This window comes from Hyperolius riggenbachi, chromosome 10 (genome assembly GCF_040937935.1).
Source record: "Hyperolius riggenbachi isolate aHypRig1 chromosome 10, aHypRig1.pri, whole genome shotgun sequence".
Taxonomy (NCBI): Eukaryota; Metazoa; Chordata; class Amphibia; order Anura; family Hyperoliidae; genus Hyperolius; species Hyperolius riggenbachi.
Window position 1 is genome coordinate 50,379,105 of NC_090655.1, and position 21,972 is coordinate 50,401,076.

The window sequence follows — 21,972 nt, forward strand, 5'->3', positions numbered from 1 at the left end:
TCACTGACTGTCTCCTGACACCCCTCACTGACTGTCTCCTGACACCCCTCACTGACTGTCTCCTGACACCCTTCACTGACTGTCTCCTGACACCCTTCACTGACTGTCTCCAGACACCTCCCATTGACTGTCTCCAGACACCTCCCACTGACTGTCTCCAGACACCCTTCACTGACTGTCTCCAGACACCTATAACTTACTGTCTCCTGACACCTCTCATTGACTTTCTCCTGACACCCCTCACTGTCTCCAGACACCCTTCACTGACTGTCTCCTGACACCTCCCACTCACTGTCTCTTGACACCTCCCACTGACTGTCTCCTGACACCCTTCACTGGCTGTCTCCTGACACCCCTCACTGACTGTCTCCTGACATCTCCCACTGACTGTCTCCTGACACCCCTCACTGACTGTCTCCTGACACCTCCCACTGACTGTCTCCTGACACCCCTTTACTGACTGTCTCCTGACACCCCTTTACTGACTGTCTCCTGACACCCCTTTACTGACTGTCTCCTGACACCTCTCACTGACTGTCTCCTGACACACCACACTGACCATTCTCCCCCTCCCCGGGAAGAAAAAAAAACCCTTTAAACTTACCTCCATCCATCTCTCTCGCATTAAAATGGTAAACATGATCTTTAATGGCAGGACCAAGACATATATTGGCACCGCCAATGTAAATCAAAGAAAGAGTATACAAAGGAGTAAGGTAGGCTGAGTCCTGTGGTGTAGGAGAGGGACAGAGGTATAATGGGTAATCAGCCAAGGGAAATTTTCAGATTAGAGTATAGTCATGCTCCCTCCAATCTAGTGCCGCTCTCTGTCCCCATCCCTCTCTCTACTTCTGCAGGTGCTGCTTTAGTTCTCTTCCCTCCAAACCCCCAAGTTGTCCTCTCTTCTTCTCTTCTCTCCCTCCTTTTCTCTGTCTCGCTTTCCCTACTGATACCACTTTAGCTCTCTCTCCTCTTTATTCTCTCTCACTCTCGTGGTACTTCTTTACTGCACGCTCTCTCTCTTGGTACTCCTTTACTGCACACTTTTTCTCTCTCTCTCCATCCTGGTGCCCCTTTAGCTCTCCTCCCTCCCTCCATCCATCCTGTCTCAGTGTCTGTTAGCTCACTACCCTCCATCCCTTTTCTTTCTCTCCTGATGCCTCTTAAGTGCTCCACTCTCTCATCTCTGTCACTCCTGCTACCCCTTTAGCCCTCCCTCTCATATCCCTCCTCTCTCTTCCTTTCTCCTGGTGCCCCTTTAGCCCTCCCTCTCCTATCCCTCCTCTTTCTCCTGGTGCCCCTTTAGCCGTCCTTTCTTTCGGTGCCCCTTTAGTCCTCCCTCTCCTATCCCTCCTCTCTCTCCCTCTCTCCTGGTGCCCCTTTAGATCTCCTCTCTTTCGGTGCCCCTTTAGCCCTCCCTCTCCTATCCCTCCTCTCTCTCTCTCTTTCCTGGTGCCCCTTTAGCTGTCCTCCTCTCTCCGCCCTGTTGCTGTCCTCCTCCCTCCCATGTACCGTGTCTTCACATACAGCTGACTGTGTGCAGTCCCCCCGGGGTGTGTGCTGTGTGTGTGTGTGTGTGTGAGCGAGTGTGCGATGTAATGACACACAGGGAGAGACACACAGAGATGCTCCTGTCTCCATGGCAGCAGTAAGTGGAAGGTAAGCCTCTCGCCTCTTTTGCTAGCATCTGCCATTTCACCGATCCCTGGTCCCCCCTTCTATCCTTCACCCCTCATCCTCTCTCCTCCCACCGCCTTTGCCAATTCCCAGACCCCCATCCAGAACCCCCAGCGAACACTCTCTTATGGAGAAATTGCCAAGCTCTTCCTTGGCGACATTTCCCTGGCAAATTACCCTTTAAACATCACCCCTCTTCCATCTGGATTACTCCATAAATCCCACCAACATCCATCTGTCACTCGCCATCCTCCCATCCATCCCTCCATCCATGGTTGTCACTCCTCTCATCTCTTGTCATTGAGTCTCCACATTATTCGGCGACTCTCCTCCGCTCTCCAAACATCTGCCTCATCCCTCTATCCCCCTTTCATCTCCACCGTTTCATCTCCGGCTCCTTGATCTGCCCCCCGTTCTGCCTAAATCTGTGTTTCCCCCTCCGCTGTATTCTACCTAGAAATCCATCTTGTTTTATCACTTCCTAATTCCCCATCTAGATGCATTGGCTTCCTCTTCCCAATAGTCCCTGTTCTCCCAAATCCCTCATCCCAACTCACCCAATAAATGTCTATTTTCCTCTGTCCTTCCTGACTTCTAACTACTCATCCACCTGCTGCCTCTTGCCTATAGCCCCTTATACTCCGATCTATAGAACTGTATTAATCACTTCCAAATTATCCCCATAGTTACATTTGCTTCCTCTTCTATAGTCCTGTAATCCTGTAACTGCCTCCGAATTCATGAATTCATTCTATAAATGTCTGTTACTCTTTGTCCTTCCCTAATTTTCCCAATAAATGTGTCTAATAGCCCTTTAGGCTACTTCCACGCTGACACAATGCGTTGCAACGAGCAGTATAATCACATAGCAAACATGATTATATTGTAGTGGTGCGTCCATGTCGGCATGCAACAGAGTCTGCCGGAATAACGCGAGGCATACTGTGCGGTACACGACAATGTGTGCGTTTGTGTAAGATTTAGTGTGGTTGCCCTTGGTTACCGCCGGCACCGTCTCTTATCAGCTTTGATATTCACACAGCTGTAGCAGATCGATGTAGACTATGGACATCCACAAGCAGATTTAAATACAAGGTGTTTATGTCATCAGAACTGTTTGCGGTGAAGCATACTTTTTATGTGCGGTATGCTTCACTTAATGCGTAACGTGCTGCAACTTTTCCTATTTGCTTCCTTGGGATTCTTTTGCCCCACTGTGAAACTTGCCTCGTATTTCATCCCGTAGAACTGCATTTATCACTTCATAGTTCTCCATATGGTTAAATCTCCTGCCTTTTCCTAATAGCTCCCTATAATTCATGCTGTAAAACTGTATTTAACATCGGATGACTCTCCTAGCAGTCCTGCAATCCTGTATCCCGCCTCCTAATTTATCTATAAATAGCTGTTCCTCTTTTTATCCTTTCCTAATTCCCCAAATAAATGCACCTGCTGCCTAGAACGGCATGCATTACATTCCTAATTCTTCCCATAGGTCCATCAACCTCTTCCTAATAGTCCTGCCATCCCATATCCCTGCTCCTAATCCATCCTATACATATCTGTCACTTCCTAATTCCTCCTGTTCGTGTATCGGGTGATGCTTCCTAATAGGCCACTCACTTATGGCTCAGCCAATAGGGCTGTGTTTCTTTGGGGGCAATTCTTCCTAGAGATACATCTGCTGCCACTTCCAATAACTCCGCTTACATAAACTTACATTTCATTAGCCAGAGTAAAGCACTATCTGCAGAAACCTGTAGCTCGCAATCACTAATTCTCTGTAACTGATCTGACAAATGGAATAGCTGTGAGTGTCTTCGGTGGATTGCTGCAGATCTCGGTTATATGAATTCCCATTGGGCTGATCTAGCCCTCCTCTGCTGTCATTTATAGGAAATCAGAAGTGGGAGAAATTTGGAGGAAGCCATTTTTATTGCCTTTTTAAAAATGACGCTTACCTGTCTGTTGTGCCAGTCCTCTGCCTCTTATACTGTTTGAGTCACTGACTTGGGAACTAGGATGCAGATTAAGCCAGCTGCATGCTTGTTCCAGGTGTGACTCCACTGCCTGTATACTTATTACAGGTTTGACTCCATTAGCTGCATGCTTGTTTCAAGGTGTGACTTCACTGGCTGCATACTTGTTCTTGGTGAAGCTCCACTGGTTGCATGCTTGTTCTGGGTGTGACTCCATTGGCTCTATATTTATTCCAGGATTAACTCTATTATCAGCATGCGTGTTTCAAGGTGTGATTTCAATGGCTGCATACTTGTTGCAGGTGTGGCTGTACTGGCTGCATGCTTATCCAGGTGTCACTCCATTGGCTGCATGTGTGTTTCAAGGTGGGTCTTCACCAGGCTGCATGCTTGTTCCAGGTGGGGTTCCACTGGATGCATACGTGTTCCAGGTGGGAATCCACTGGCTGCATGCTTGTTCCAGGTGGGGTTCCACTGGCTGCATACGTGTTCCAGGTGGGAATCCACTGGCTGCATGCTTGTTCCAGGTGGGAATCCACTGGCTGCTTGCTTGTTCTGGTTGAGACTCCACTGGCTGCATGCTTGTTCTGGGTGAGACTCCACTGGCTGCATGCTTGTTCTGGGTGAGACTCCACTGGCTGCATGCTTGTTCCAGGTGGGAATCCTCTGGCTGCTTGCTTGTTCTGGTTGAGACTCCACTGGCTGCATGCTTGTTCCAGGTGGGAATCCACTGGCTGCATGCTTATTCTGGGTGAGACTCCACTGGCTGCATGCTTGTTCCAGGCAGGAATCCACTGGCTGCATGCTTATTCTGGTTGAGACTCTACTGGTTGCATGCTTGTTCCAGGCAGGAATCCACTGGCTGCATGCTTATTCTGGTTGACTCTACTGGTTGCATGCTTGTTCCAGGCGGGAATCCTCTGGCTGCTTGCGTGTTCTGGGTGAGACTCCACTGGCTGCATGCTTGTTCCAGGCGGGAATCCACCAGCTGCATACTTATTTCAAATGTGACTCCACTGGCTGCATAATTCAAGGTTTAACTGCATTAGCTGCACACTTGTTCCAGGTGTGGCTCCACTGGCTGCATGCTTATCCAGGTGTGATTCTATGGGCTGTATGTGTGTTTCAAGATGGGACTTTACTGGCTGTATACTTGTTCCAGGTGGGGCTCCACTGGCTGCATGCTTATCCAGGTGTGACTCTATGGGCTGTATGTGTGTTTCAAGGTGGGACTTTACTGGCTGTATACTTGTATCAGGTGGGGCTCCACTGGCTGCATACCTGTTCCAAGTGGGACCCCACTGGCTGCATGCTTGTTCCAGGTGTGGCTCAACTGGCTGCATGCTTGTTCCAGGTGTGGCTCAACTGGCTGCATGCTTGTTCCAGGTGTGGCTCAACTGGCTGCAGTGGCGTAGCAATAGGGGGTGCAGAGTTTGAGACCGCACCCTGGAGCAGGGGCATTAAGGACCGTCCTTGATTCGATATCTTATTAGCTTTTCATTGGTACTATGCTGGTAAAGAACACCTCTATATGTGCATTGATAGTAGTAATCCTTTGCTAGCTGTTTCCTTGCTCTAAATACACCTCTCTGACACTACAGCAATAGAGTGCTTGGGGCCCTATGTAAAACTCGCACTGGGACTCCAAGCTCCTTAGCCAATGACTGGCTGCGTGATTATCCAGGTGTCACTCTATTGGCTGCAAGCTTATTTCAAACAGTGACTCCAATAACTGCATGCTTGTTCCAGGTGGGAATCCATTGACTGCATACATTTTTCAGGTGTGACTCAATTCACTGCATACTCTTTCCAGGTGTGACTCCATTGGCCGCATACTTATCCTGGTGTGACTCCATTGGCTTCATGCTAGTTCAACGCGTGACTCCACTGGTTTCAGGCTATGACGCCTCTGGCTACATACTTTTTTCAGCTGTGATTCTACTGGCTGCATGTTCATCCAGGTATGACTCCTCTGGCTGCATGTTTGTCCCACATGTGACTCTATTGGCTCTATACTTGTTCCAGGTGTGACACCACTGGCTGCACTCTAGTTCCAGGTATAACTCAGATGCCACTGAAGGTAGGAGATCAGCATGACAACAGGGCTGCTGGTAATTTTGTAAAGTAGATAAAGAGGGCAGCCCATGTTGTCTCTCACTCCAGCAAGCCTGTAGCATTTCCAGTTCCAGTGTTCTCCCCAGAAATTTTTTCCAGCCGGGTGGCATGAAATTGTAGCCGGGTGGCATAAAAAAATAGCCGGGTGGGGCGAGATGAGAAAATGCAGGGCCGGTGCTTCTGTGAGCAACTCTGCTTACAGCATAGGAGGAGGTGAGCCGATGACAGGCGGGTGCTCACCAAAACTAGCCGGGTGGAGCACCCGGCTAAAAGAGCCTGGGGAGAACACTGAGTTCCTCTTCATCTAGGCCAGGGGTCCTCAAACTTTTTCGGTCAAGGGCCGGGTCAACATACTTCAGACTGCTGAGGGGCCGGAGCATACGTAAAATGAGTTTGAAAAACTTTTCATTGAATCTAGGTATTGATTCCCCCAATCATGCCCGGAGGAGACCTCCCAGCAGCAGCCATTCAGTCATGAGGCACCCGGAGAACGTCTTTGTGCACCAGACAGTGAAGCATACCCAGGTGACAACCTGTCGTCCAGTTGGACAGCAGCGTCACCTGATGCAGAATTGGATTGGAAGCCAGCGAATTACTGTTTGGTGGCTTCTACAGTATGTGGATGGGCGGTGCCAGAACTGCCATTCTATATGCAGGCCACCAACATCTAAAGGTGCAGTGAGCCGCATCTATAAATGATACATTTTGTGTTTGGGAGCCAGTGAAAAAGCCTCAGGTGTCCACGGGCCATAGTCTGAGGACCACTGATTTAGGCCATAGCCCAACTATATCACTGCTGTTCTTTCTGTGCAATCTAAAAAAATAATATACCAGCCTTGTGTTACCTAGCATAACCTATACTACTGCAGAGCACAGTTCTCACACCATCACTATCCATGTGCACCACATGCATGTGTCATTATTATTCCACCAGCAGCCAGTATTGGCGTATTCCGCTATCATCATATCAACCCCCTCTTCATACAAGCACACTAATGTACTCAGTATCACTTTTTCCAGTACCAGCACAACAGCACAAACATGTTCAGTTTTATCATATATAGTATCAGCTTCCTGCATATATTGTTATTATTTAGTATTTATACAGCGCCGACATCTTCCGCAGCATTGTACAGAGTATATTGTCTTGTCACTTAACTGTCCCTCAGAGGGTCTCACAATCTAATCCCAACCATAGTCATATGTCTAATGTATGTACCATGTAGTGTATATGTATCGTAGTTTAGGGCCAATTTAGGGGGAAGCCAATTAACTTCTATATATGTTTTTGGGACGTGGAGGAAACCCAAATGCCTGGGGGAAACCCACACAGACACAGGGAGAACATACAAACTCCATGCAGATGTTGACCTGGCTGGGATTCGAACCGGGGACCCACGCTGCAAGGCAAGAGCGCTAACCACTACGCCACCGTGTTGCCCTGCTCGATGTTTGGCTAAATCGACCATTAGATAGATTCCTCTCTGATCTAATCTGATCACAACGGGAACCACTGGCACACACTACACAGCATGTAATCTGTCAGGAATTATCTCAGACTTGGGGTGCAGGCTGCTGCCGCCCCGCACTCTAAGTGTAAGTGTGTGTGCCTGTGCTCAGTGTTTAACCACTTAAAGGATACCACAGTCGAAAAAAAAGTTTGCAGCAGTGTGTGGGGGGTTAAAATTACATTCCGTTATCCAGTCCTGCCCCCTCTGTCTGCCGCCGTTAGTCTCCTATAATTCCCGGTGCCCAGCGACTTGATTGACCCCCCACCCGGACATACTGCACCCTGTGCACGCAGTATGTCCTCCCCTCTTCACTTCTGGCCGGCGCATGACGATCGGCTCAGAAGCACGTTCATTCCTCTGCCTCCCCTGCGCTGCGTGTGCGCTCCATTACACTTAGCGTCACATGCTAATCATGTGACGCTAAGTGTAATGGAGCGCACACGCAGCGCAGGGGAGGCAGAGGAATGAACGTGCTTCTGAGCCGATCGTCATGCGCCGGCCAGAAGTGAAGAGGGGAGGACATACTGCGTGCACAGGGCGCAGTATGTCCGGGTGGGGGGTCAATCAAGTCGCTGGGCACCGGGAATTATAGGAGACTAACGGCGGCAGACGGAGGGGGCAGGACTGGATAACGGTATGTAATTTTAACCCCCCACACACTGCTGCAAACTTTTTTTTCGACTGTGGTAACCTTTAAGGACTACCTAGTGACCAGGCCATTTTTTTTACAAAATAGGCCACTGCAGCTTTAAGGTCTCGCTGTAGGGCCATACAACTCAGCACACAAGTGATTTCCCCCCCCCCCCCTCCTTTCTGCCCACCAACAGAGCTCTCTGTTGGTGAACTCTGATCGCTCCCAGGACTGTTTATTTTATATAAATATTTATTTATTTATTTATTTTTAAAATAAATAATCATATATATATATATATATTTTTTTTTTAACCACTTCGCATCCAGACCTTGCTTTCCCCTTATGGACCAGAGCAGTTTTGACGTTTGTCCCTATGTCCCTATTCAATCAACAATAACTTTATCCCTACTCACTACACCTAAATGATCTATATATCGTTTTTTTTAAATACAAACCAGGCTTTCAATGGGGGGTATTTAGTCCCAAGAACAATTTTGTTTTCTAGGCATTTTAATGGAAAAAAGGAACAAATTTAAAAAAAAATGCATTATTTCTCAGTTTTTAACAATTCCAGTTTAAAAATAAAAAAGTGCCACAGTGATAAAAACCATGCCACCAGTTTTATATCCCCCCTAATATAGTCAGATGTGTCTCGGGTATCAGCCCAACCCTCCCAGTTTAGCCAGATGTAACCACAACATCAGCACCCCCCGTATAGTCAGATGTGTCCCTTGTATGTACCACCCCCCCAGTACAGAGAGACAGTAATGCTGCCAGACGTGCCTCCAGTATTAGGTTCCCCCCCCCCCCCCCCGTAACCAAACGAGCCTCCATTGTCAGATGTCCCCCCCCCAGTTACCCAGATGCCTGGCAGGTTTTTCACACCCTATAACCACCCCTCCCCCCCAGTGTGGATAGCCAGATGTGCGCCCCCCCCCCCCCCCATCCCATCAGGCAGCTGCTCCGTGCTCAGATAGCCTAAAAAATGTAAATCAAGCTGCCTCTCTCTCTCACCTTACCTCGTTTCAGCGATGAGCCTGCAGCCCGAGCATCCGATACCCGCTCTGCACTCAGCTGCGTCATACCGGTTACCCGGGTCTCGGCATGATGACGTCATGAAGCCGGGACACAGGTACCTGGCATTACGCGGCTGAGTGCAGAGCGGGGATCGGATGCTCGGGCTGCAGGCTCATCGCTGGAGCGAGGTAAGGTGAGAGAGGCAGCTTGATTTAAATTTTTTTATGCTATCTGTGCACAGGGGGGAATGAAGGTTCGCGCTGTTGGCTACAGCGGTGATCATTCATCTGCGGGGGGATCACTAATTGGCTACAAGGGAACATGATCCCTTTCACCAATTAGTAAGGCAGCTGAGAGTGCCGGAGGGTGCGATTGGAAGCGCTCCCGATCGTGCACAGCAGGGCGGGAAGCAAGTCAGTATATCTACGTCATGGTGGCTTGGAGGATGCCACAGATGACGTAGATATACTGTAGTGGTGGATTAAGTGGTTAATTTCCCTATCCCTCCCTCCCCCTGCCAGCCTATGACAGCGATCAGCTGTCATAAGCTTCAGCCAATGATAGCTGATTGTTCTCCTGCCTCTCTAGTACAGCGATGCCGTAGATCGCATCGCTGTACAGACTAATTAGATGGCAGTTTCGCCGTCTAACAGTCTCCTAGTGGCGATTGCCGCTGGGAGACTCCATCATCCAAGCGGAGATGTGCACGCATCGTTGTGCACAATCTCCTGCACATCCCTGCACATAGGACTTTACGCCAATCGGCGTGAGGCGGTCCTGGGGCTGCCGCCAAGGTCACGTCCATCGGTGTGACGCGGTCGGCTAGAGGTTAAAAGTTTAACCTCTCTGCCTGAATCCTGGCCTCCTCCGATATTCAGCACTACCGAGGGCGCCAGTACAAAGTGACTCAGCACTTGTAGTGACGTCACAGTGTCATGTGGAACAGGCGCTTGCGGTGACAGCAAACACCAGAGGAGGCCAGGAGTCGCGTCAGAGGAGAGGTGAGACTTTACACTGCACACAAGCGGGGGATGACGACACACTAATACAATTGGAGGGAAACCGGACGGGGTTCGTGTCAGTCGTAGCAATATTAAACACTGTTACCGCCGCCCACCTGATCGAGCCCTTGCAACCAAAATGTTTTCGCCATACCCAATTGATCCATTCAACCAATATCAGCTGGCAAAAGATCAAAAGATCGATCGGGCAGCATGTTTGCCTCACTGATTCTCTTCCAATTCAATAAGATCAAATCAGCAGGTCAATGAGGCCACAATATCGTGTAATGTATGGAAACCCTTATGCTGGGAATACACGGTTCGTTTTTGCCTTCGTTTAAACCTTCGATTCGTTCGGTAAACGAATCGAGTGTTGAAAACGTATGTGAAAATAGTCATAATCTCATTATAGTTTCGATTAATAGACCCCAAAAACGAACGACTAGTGGTCGAACATGTTTGATATTATCTCTCTTTATCCATCTAATCGAGCCATTGGTAGGCTTGATGGCTGTTCAGATCGATTATATGTTCGTTTATGTTAGTCCGTCCCTGTAAAAAGGGATTTTCGTTTCGTTTCTTTGCAGCCTTCGATCATTGGAAAAACGAAACCATCAGAATCGGAAAAAAAAACGAAACCGTGGGTGGTGATATTAACCGTATGACCGATTATTTCGGGATCGAAAAGGACAAAAGGCACAATCGAAACGAAGGTTTAAACGAAGGCAAAAACGAACCGTGTATTCCCAGCATAAGAGACTCCAGAGATCAGATCAGACCCTTCCTTGCTTTTACTCCAGTCAGTAAAGTAAAACAGGAGCACAGAGAGCCTGAACTTTTTGCTGTAAACAAGGAAAGTACCTCTAGCTTTAAAGTGATAATGAAGCAAAAAAAAAAACAAAAACCCTTACGATATTATGAATTGTATGTGTAGTACGGATAATTAATAGAACATTAGTAGCAAAGAAAAGAGTCTCTTATTTTTATTTTCTGTTATATAGTTGTTGTTTTTTTTTTATAACATTGCATCATTCTTTAATATTTGCAGTTTACAAACTACATTCAGCGTTTTAATCGATTAGCAGAGCTTTTCAACCTTCCTCTGCAGTAAAACTTAAACAAACAAAATACAGTGAGAGACAGTTGATAAAAGCTTCAGAAGACAGATCTCTCTGCCACTTTGTAAGTTGCAGAGCTCAGAGACGCTCTTTTGCATAAATAACTAACGTTTCATAACACTTCCTGTACTGGAAACAATATGAGACTCATATCTGCGCTGCTCCTCCTCAGCTGTAAGCAGAGTTGTGCACAGAAGCCCTGACCTTGCATTCTCTCATCTCACCCCAACCGGCTACATTTTCATGCCACCCAGTTAAATTTTCATAACACCCGGCTGGAAAAACATTCTGGGGAGAACACTGAATGTTCTATTTCTTAGCTGGACTACACATACAAATCATTATAGCATAAGTTTATTTTCACTTCAGATTCCCCTTAAAGGGAACCTTAACTGAGAGGTATATTTTTCCTTTTAAACAATACCAGTTACCAGTTGCTTGGCAGTCCTGCTGATTTCTTTGGCTGCAGTAATGGCTGAATCCCACACCTGAAACAAGCATGCAGCTAATCCAGTCTGACTTCTGTCAGAGCACCTGATCTGTATGCTTGTTGAGGGGCTGTGGCTAAAAGTATTAGGGCTCGTTTCCACTGCGATCCCGCCCACCCAGCACTGAGCGGGTGGGCGGGATCGCAGGCGAATCCCATGAGCCGTGCCATACACGGCTATGGGAATCGCAGCCTCCGCCGCGAATTCTGTGGGGGGTTGCGATTGCGGTGCCATTCTCCCCTATGGCAGAGTTTCCCCGTGCGATTCATGTGCGGGGAAACTCTGCGGAATCGTGGCGGTTTCCGCGATAGTGGAAACGGGCCCTTGGAGACACAGGATCAGCAGGAGAGTCAGGCAACTTGTATTATATTAACCTCCCTGGCGTTTTGATTCCCGCGGTCGCACGGGTTTTTTAACCTTTTTTAAAAAACCTAGCGCTAGCTACATGATTCCCCTCTCCCTGTTCAGAACGGGATTTCCTGCAGGGCTTCCCCCGTCACCATAGCGATGAACGGAATGACGTCATCGACGTCGTGACATCACAGGGAGTTCCGATCCACCCCATAGTGCAGCCTGGCGGTGATTGGCCAGGCTGCGCACGGGGTCTGCGGGAGGGCCCTCTTTCGTGTCGGGTAGCGGTGGATCGGCAGCGAGCGGTGGCGATCGGAGAAACACGCAGCTAGCAAAGTGCTAGCTGCGTGTTTTTAAAAAAACGTATTCAAATCGGCCCACCAGGTCCTGAACAATCCACCTCGGCGTTACTGGACGAGCTGAGCTCGTCCGTAACGCTAAGGAGATTAAAATGAAAAATCCATATCCTTCTCAGTTTAAGTTCCATGAGATGAGAGAATGTGAGAGTGCATGCTTGCTCATTTCCACCACTCCAGCTCTGGTCATCATTCAAATTAGATGGGGGGGGAAATGGCGGGAGGCAGGAAGCAGTGAGGTGAAAATCATGAATAGGGGGGTGGTAGCTGTTGGTTTGATCCAGCCAACTGGAATCCCCCTTAAACAACATGCAGATGCCACAAATCATGTTCGGAACATGCTAGTGGCGGCTGCAGCTTTCATGTACTTGTGTTAACTGACTGTCGGTGACAGCTACACCCACGGCAAGGTACAAATTCCCATGGCAATCAAAGGGTTAAAGCCGTCCACTTCGGGTTTTTTTCTTTCGGTAGGGTAGAGAAGGTAGAGCTTAAGCTGATAATTGCTGCAGTTAGAACAGGTTGTTAGCTCCTCAGTATATCCCTCTCGCCCTACATGTGAAGAAGTGTTAAAGAGAAAAAACAGTCTGGTGCTTTTATACATCCGCATAATAGCGATAAATGTTCTGTTCAACCCCCATAAGACTGCTGTCTGTGAAGAACATCTGTTGCTAAATTATCACCTCAGCCCTTTTTCACATGCACAGTTGTGGTACTGCTGTTGTTCCGTTCTGCTGTGCTATATATATTTTCGTACATGTTGGCAAAAGCTGCTTTGTTCCAATAGTATGCTGGAAGGAGAAAGGGTTGGGTGTGAGGGAACAACAGTAGATGTTTTGCCCAGGGCACGAAAGTAGTTATAATTAGCCCTAAACCTACACTCATCCAACGCCTAACGCTAAGCATCCAATACCTGATAACTAACGCTAGGCTAGCCACACCCAATACCTGCACAGGACATCTAACACCAACCTACTCTCACCCAACACCTGCACAGGACATCTAACACCAACCTACTCTCACCCAACACCTGCACGTAACACCTAACACTATCCTACTTTCACCCAACACCTGCACAGGACATCTAACACCAACCTACTCTTACCCAACACCTGCACATAACACCTAACACTAACCTACTCGCACCAAATACCTGCACATGACATCTAACACCAACCTACTCTCACCCAACACCTACACATGACATCTAACACTGACGTATTCTCACCCAACACCTGCACAGGACATCTAACACCAACCTACTCTCACCCAACACCTACACATGACATCTAACACTGACGTATTCTCACCCAGCACCTGCACATAACACCTAACACTAACCTACTCTCACCCAACACCTGCACATAACACCTAACACTAACCTACTCTCACCCAACACCTGCACATAACACCTAACACTAACCTAATCTCACCAAATACCTGCACAGGACATCTAACACCAACCTACTCTCACCCAACACCTACACATGACATCTAACACTGACGTATTCTCACCCAGCACCTGCACATAACACCTAACACTAACCTACTCTCACCCAACACCTGCACATAACACCTAACACTAACCTACTCTCACCAAATACCTGCACATGACATCTAACACCAACCTACTCTCACCCAACACCTGCACATAACACCTAAAACCAACCGACTCTCACCCAACACCTGCACATAATACCTAACACTAACCTACTCTCACCCAACACCTGCACATAACACCTAACACTAACCTACTCTCGCCCAACACCTGCACATGACATCTAACACTGACGTATTCTCACCCAACACCTGCACATAACACCTAACACCAACCTACTCTCACCCAACACCTGCACATAACACCTAACACTAACCTACTCTCACCAATATACCTGCACGTATCTACTCTCACTTAATACCTGCATCTAATACTCTCCTACCCTCACAAGACACCCAACACTAACCTACTCTCACTCAACACCTGCACCTAATACTATCTTACCCTACCACGACACCTAAAACTAACCTACTCTCACCAAATACCTGCATGTACCTCATAATCTCCTACCATCATATGACACCTAACACTAACCTACTCACACCCAATACCTGCATCTAATACTCTCCTACCCTTACAAGACACCCAACACTAACCTACTGTGAGGAAACGCGGAAAAGCCGCCGTCTCTCGAGGTGAGGCGGCTGTTTCCGCGTCCAGCATGGCGTCACAACGCGGAAAAAACGCCGCATGCCGCATGGGCAGTGCGGCGGAATCCGCATTGGTAACGGCGGAATCCGCATCAGAGGCGGCCCCCGCACTAGATACATTGCATGACAGTACTGGTGTGGCTGGGACTGATAGTCCACCAGGATTCAGACTTACACGCGCGCGAGCACAGAGGCAGAGTTTAAATAGCAGTTAGAAGGGTGTCGGCTGACCAGCTGGGTCAGCTGACAAATTCCACTGCTCTCATTGGACCAGCAATTAGGGAGGTCCTGGAAAGGTCCTAGAGTATATATACTGCTGGTTGTTCACTTGCTCTTTGTCTGGCGTGCGATCACATATGTGGGAGCACTCAGACCTGTAGTCAGATCCTTAAGTGTGCCGGGAAAAGCTGGAGCTGTAATCCTACACTTAGCTAGATTCTGTTGATAGCTAAAGTACTAGTTTGATTGTGATTATATGTTATGACTTTTGCCTGCTTTGACTATCCTCCTGAACTCTGATCTTGTACCTCGATATTTCTGATACTCTGTTGCCGAACCCCGGCTCGTTCCTTGACTCTGTTTCTGCCTCCTGATTTTGTACCCCGATATATCTGATACCTCGTTGCTGAACCCTGCCTGTACTTTGACTCCGCCTTTGCCTCCTGATCTTGTACTTTATCTGTCCGTGTGTGTACGACCTGGCTTGTCCGACCTCGAGAACCGACCTTACCGTTAGAGGCGGTTCCTCGCTCTGTTAGCGATCCTTCCTCCTGAGGGTCACTTTCAGATATACCTTCCTACTGTCAGTCTGACTCCTCCCGTCTTGGAGAGCTCAGGTCTGCGGAAGGAATCTGTGCAGTACTCCTTGCTGCATTGAGGCCTTGTCCTCTAAGTGTTACTGTTACACCAAACACTACACTCTACTCAGGTGAACAGAGGTTAGTTTGTATATCGGATTATCAGTGAGACTGCAGATCACTTATAATCTGGTATATATCTGTATTTCCGGTGATACTGCAGATCACCGGTAATCAGATACTCTCTGCGCCCACCGATCGTTACAGAACGCCAGACCAAAATACAAAATGGACGCAAACACTGATTGTCTGGGTGTACTTGCCGCTTCGGTGGACAACATCAATCAAGTACTGGGCACTCACATAACTCTTATTGATGCCCTATCAGGGTCTGCACAAACCCTCCAGACATCAGTGGATCATGTGCGATCCTCTCCTAGCTCTGACATACGTATGCCTGTACCTGAAAGCTTTTCCGGCCACAGATCTGACTTCCGGAATTTTAGGAGTAGGGTGTTGTCCTATTTTGAGTTGAGACCCTAATCTTCGGGTACTGAGACCCAGAGGGTCACGTTTATTAAAACTTTGTTGTCCGGCGACTCCCAGTCTTGGGCGTATAGCCTGCCCGCCGGAGACAAAGCTCTTACCTCTGTAGAGGAATTTTTTAAAGCTATGGCGGTAATTTACGACGATCCGGACCTTGCCTCGACTTCTGAGCGGAAGCTCAAGCTTTTGCGTCAAGGCGAAGGTCCGGTCGAAGATTACGCGGCCGAGTTTAGGAGGTGGTCAGTTACGGCCAGGTGGGACACCTATGCCCTATTAGATCATTTCTTGTCAGGGCTGTCCGATGAGGTCTCTGATTTGATGTTAAGCCAGCCCGAGCCCAGAACAGTCGATGAGGCCATCTCAGCGGCCATCCGAATCGACCGCAGGCTGCGCTACCAAAAACAGACCAGGGGTAGTTCCCGTCTCAGAGGGGTATCTTACACCACGGTCCCAGTGACTCCACCTACTACTATTTCACCTTCTCCTGTCGTGCCTCCTTCCGAGCCGATGCAGATTGCTCGGTCAAAATTAACCCAGGTAGAGCGAAGACGGAGAATGACCGAACAGCTGTGTTTGTACTGCGGTGAAGGGGGGCATATAGTACAGAGCTGCCCCAATAAGCCGGGAAAACGCTGCCGCTTAGGAGTGGTGGGGGGTAACACCCTGGGCGTCCGACTTTTACCCCTAGAAGAAAAACGATTGCTTCTTCCCTGTACCGTTACATGGGAAGATAAGACTGAGGTCACGGAAGCCTTTATCGATTCAGGCTCCGCGGCAAATTTTATGGATTCGGAGTTTGCTAAGAGATTGTGTATTCCGCTCACACCAGTATAACCACCCATCCAGGTTACGGCAGTGGATGACTCTCCTCTGCAAGGGAATCACCCACTGTCTCAGACACCAGAGGTGAGGGTCACCATAGGGGTACTGCACTGGGAAAAGTTACAGTTCTTTGTGTTGCATATGACAACCTCCACCATTATACTCGGCATGCCATGGTTGCACCTTCATTCTCCACACATTGATTGGGCCACCGGCCAACTAATTTCTTGGTCAGCACACTGCTTTCAGCGATGTTTAGGGAAGGTGACATTGGGCCAAACCAGGGTTCATGTTCAGGGGGTACCTGAGCAATATGTGGAATATTCTGATGTATTCTGTCCCAAGGCTGCAGACAAGTTACCCCCACATCGCTCTTTCGATTGCCCCATTGATATACGTTCAGGTTGTATGCCCCCTCGGGGTCATTTGTACAATTTATCTGGGCCAGAGAAATTGGCTATGAAGGAATATATCCGTGACAATTTAGCCAAAGGCTTCATCCGGCCGTCCCGATCGCCTGCTGGAGCAGGTTTCTTTTTCGTTAAAAAAGAAAGACGGGGGCCTGCAACCCTGTATTGATTACCGGGGACTAAATAAGATCACGGTAAAGAATCGCTATCCGTTACCCCTGATAGACGATTTATTTACGCAGGTCACCGATGCTAAGATCTTCTCAAAGCTGGATTTACGGGGCGCGTACAACCTGGTGCGCATTAGAAAGGGCGATGAGTGGAAAACGGCCTTTAACACGCCAGACGGGCATTACGAGTATCTGGTGATGCCCTTTGGGTTATGTAATGCCCCGGCCGTTTTCCAGGAACTCATCAACGAGGTCTTCAGAGAGGTGTTGGGGAGATTTGTGCTGGTCTATCTAGACGATATACTTGTTTTCTCCAACAACCTCTCTGAGCACAGAATACATGTGAAATTTGTACTCAACAAATTAAGACAAAACTCACTTTATGCTAAGATTGAGAAGTGTATTTTTGAAGTCACATCTGTCGCCTTTCTGGGGTACATAATTTCCACCACGGGCCTGTCTATGGACCCCGCCAAAGTCTCCGCTGTTTTGGAATGGCCTCAGCCGGTTGGGTTGAAGTCTTTACAGCGGTTTTTAGGCTTTGCGAATTATTATAGAAGGTTCATAAAGGGGTATTCCACGGTTATCGCACCCCTCACCTGTCTTACGAAAAAAGGGGCAGATACCACCCACTGGTCTCCTGATGCATTAAGTGCTTTCTCCACTTTAAAAGATTTGTTTTGTTCCGCACCCATCCTGAGACAAGTAGACACCTCTTATCCTTTTATTGTTGAGGTAGACGCCTCGGAGGTTGGGGTAGGGGCTGTGCTGTCTCAGCGGTCAGGCTTGCAGGGAAGGCTACACCCTTGTGCGTATTTCTCTCGTAGGTTCTCTCCGGCAGAGAGAAACTACGATATAGGCAACAGAGAGCTCTTAGCCATTAAACTTGCCTTTGAGGAGTGGCGTCACTGGCTGGAAGGAGCAGAACATACAATTACTGTATACACGGATCACAAGAATCTAGAATACATCGAGGGGGCTAAGAGATTAAGTCCCCGTCAGGCTCGATGGTCTTTGTTTTTTTCGAGGTTCAGGTTCATAATTACGTATACCCCGGGTAGCAAGAACATTAAGGCAGATGCCCTGTCCAGATGCTTTGAGTTGGAGACAGCACAGCCTTCTGCCCCAGAGACCATTGTCCCACAAAATTTGGTGCTGGCCGTAACAGAGACTTGGGAAGACTGGACAGAGACCTTGAGTCCTTTTCAGCAGGATGTCCCTGAGGGGAAGCCTGAGGGGGTTTTATTTGTGCCTCTGCCATTCCGTCTCCGGGTGCTACAGATATTCCATTCACACAGGAATGCGGGACATCCTGGGGCATCTAGAACGCAGGATCTTGTGGCCAGGTGCGCTTGGTGGCCGTCTCTGGCAGCCGACTGCAAAGAATTTGTTAAGGATTGTGCGGTATGTGCTAAAAGCAAACCCTCCCGGCTGGCACCTGTAGGGAGGTTGCAGCCTTTACCCACCCCGAATGAACCATGGACCCACTTGTCCATGGATTTTGTGGGTGAGCTTCCCAGATCAGAGGGCATGTCGGTCATTTGGGTGGTAGTCGACCGCTTCAGCAAGATGGCCCATTTTGTGCCCTTGAAAGGACTCCCCTCGGCCCAGGAATTGGCCGACTTGTTTATCAAACACGTGTTCCGGTTACACGGCATTCCGGAAAACATAGTGTCCGATCGGGGAGTCCAATTCGTATCTAAATTCTGGAGGGCATTCTGTCATTAAATGGGCATGAAGCTGTCGTTTTCATCGGGCTACCACCCACAGACCAACGGTCAGACAGAGAGGGTCAACCAGTCGTTAGAGCAGTTTTTGAGATGCTACGTTGCAGAGGCGCAGAATGACTGGGTCAAATTTCTGCCCTTTGCAGAATTTGCACAAAACAATTTGAAAAGTTCTTCCACTGGATTTTCTCCGTTCCAGGTTGTGTCTGGAAGATTGCCCAAATTTTCACCGTTACCAGTGGCCTCCACTCCGTTTCCAGCTCTGGAGGCTTGGCAAAGGTCTTTTAAAGACATTTGGCGGACGGTGAGAGACAGTTTGGAAAAGGCGTTTCAGAGTCAGAAGGGTCAAGCTGACAAGAAACGGTCTTTGGAGTGGAGATTCCAACCAGGAGACTTGGTTTGGGTATCCACACGTCACTTGGCCCTGAAACAGCCCTCAGACAATTTGGGTCCCAGGTTTGTCGGGCCTTTCCCGATAGCCAGAAGGATCAACAACGTCACTTACGCTGTTGATCTTCCCGCTAGCATGCGTGGGGTAAGGTCCTTCCACGTATCCCTGCTTAAGCCAGCAGTCCATGTGGGTCCCACTCCTCCTCCTCCTGTGTTGGTGGATGACCAACCTGAGTACGAGGTAGAAAAGATTTTAGATTCACGCGTTGTACAAAACTCGGTACAATATCTCGTACATTGGAAAGGGTACGGCATTGAGGAGAGACAATGGGTACCGGGGAGTCGCATGCATGCGGACGAATTAAGGAGGGAATTTCACGCCTTACATCCCGAGAAACCTGGTAGGAGTTGTCCGGAGTCCACTCCTCGGGAGGGGGGTACTGTGAGGAAACGCGGAAAAGCCGCCGTCTCTCGAGGTGAGGCGGCTGTTTCCGCGTCCAGCATGGCGTCACAACGCGGAAAAAACGCTGCATGCCGCATGGGCAGTGCGGCGGAATCCGCATTGGTAACGGCGGAATCCGCATCAGAGGCGGCCCCCGCACTAGATACATTGCATGACAGTACTGGTGTGGCTGGGACTGATAGTCCACCAGGATTCAGACTTACACGCGCGCGAGCACAGAGGCAGAGTTTAAATAGCAGTTAGAAGGGTGTCGGCTGACCAGCTGGGTCAGCTGACAAATTCCACTGCTCTCATTGGACCAGCAATTAGGGAGGTCCTGGAAAGGTCCTAGAGTATATATACTGCTGGTTGTTCACTTGCTCTTTGTCTGGCGTGCGATCACATATGTGGGAGCACTCAGACCTGTAGTCAGATCCTTAAGTGTGCCGGGACCAGCTGGAGCTGTAATCCTACACTTAGCTAGATTCTGTTGATAGCTAAAGTACTAGTTTGATTGTGATTATATGTTATGACTTTTGCCTGCTTTGACTATCCTCCTGAACTCTGATCTTGTACCTCGATATTTCTGATACTCTGTTGCCGAACCCCGGCTCGTTCCTTGACTCTGTTTCTGCCTCCTGATTTTGTACCCCGATATATCTGATACCTCGTTGCTGAACCCTGCCTGTACTTTGACTCCGCCTTTGCCTCCTGATCTTGTACTTTATCTGTCCGTGTGTGTACGACCTGGCTTGTCCGACCTCGAGAACCGACCTTACCGTTAGAGGCGGTTCCTCGCTCTGTTAGCGATCCTTCCTCCTGAGGGTCACTTTCAGATATACCTTCCTACTGTCAGTCTGACTCCTCCCGTCTTGGAGAGCTCAGGTCTGCGGAAGGAATCTGTGCAGTACTCCTTGCTGCATTGAGGCCTTGTCCTCTAAGTGTTACTGTTACACCAAACACTACACTCTACTCAGGTGAACAGAGGTTAGTTTGTATATCGGATTATCGGTGAGACTGCAGATCACTTATAATCTGGTATATATCTGTATTTCCGGTGATACTGCAGATCACCGGTAATCAGATACTCTCTGCGCCCACCGATCGTTACACCTACTTTCACGCAACACCTGCAACTAATATTCTACTACACTACCACAACACCTAACACTAACCTACTCTCAACAAATACCTGCACGTACCTAATACTATCCTACCCTCACATGACACCTAACACTAACCTACTCACACCTAATTCCTGCACCTAATACTCTCCTACCCTCACAAGACACTCGACACTAACCTACTCTCACAAAATACCTGTACCTACCCTCACATGACACCTACTCTCACCCAACACCTGCACCTAATACTATCTTACCCTACCAAGACACCTAAAACTAACCTACCAAGACACCTAAAACTAACCTACTCTCACTCAACATCTGCACCTAACACTATCCTACCCTCTATAAGGAATCTTCATTTCGCACATTGCCCGCAGCGAGACGGCCACTTCTAATTTTGACTGGCCAGAACCCGAAGTTGCCAGACTTCGGGTTCTAGCTGTAACATATACACCAATCAGACATAAACCCACTAACCCTCAGCAATATCCTAAAACTAACCTACTCTCACTCAACATCTACACCTAATACTATCCTACCCTCACATGACACCTAACATTGACCTACTTACACCCAACACCTGCACCTAATACTGTCTTACCCTACCATGACACCTAAAACTAACCTACTCTCACCAAATACCTGCATGTACCTAATACTATCCTACCCTCACATGACACCTAACACTAACCTACTCACACCTAATTCCTGCATCTAAAACCCTCACAAGACACTCAACACTAACCCACTCTCACAAAATACCTGTACCTACCCTCACATGACACCTAACACTAACCTACTCTCACCCAACACCTGCACCTAATACTATCTTACCCTACCACGTCACCTAAAACTAACCTACTCTCACCTAACACCTGCAGCTAATACAATCCTACCATCACATGACACCTAAAACTAACTTACTCTCACCTAACACCTGCAACTAATACTATCCTACCTTCACATGACACCTAACACTAACTTACTCTCATCTAATACCTGCACCTACCTTCAAATGACACCTAACACTAACCTGCTCTCACCATATACATGCACAATAGTCTGAGTTGATCCGCCAGTTGGGTT

General features: G+C 48.4%; 1 protein-coding gene across 2 annotated transcripts in view; it reads left to right on the forward strand.

Annotated features, from left to right (window-relative positions):
- The window catches only part of GPR162 (G protein-coupled receptor 162), a 103,003-nt gene that overhangs the window by 32,514 nt on the left and 48,517 nt on the right, over positions 1-21,972 (forward strand). The window contains exon 1 of one of the 2 annotated variants that reach the window (XM_068255328.1): positions 1,026-1,659. The exons of the other annotated variant lie outside the window; for it this stretch is intronic. The gene's annotated coding sequence lies outside the window, so the exon portion shown is untranslated. Of the gene's footprint in view, positions 1-1,025; positions 1,660-21,972 lie in introns of those variants that run through there. 2 annotated transcript variants of the gene reach the window in all.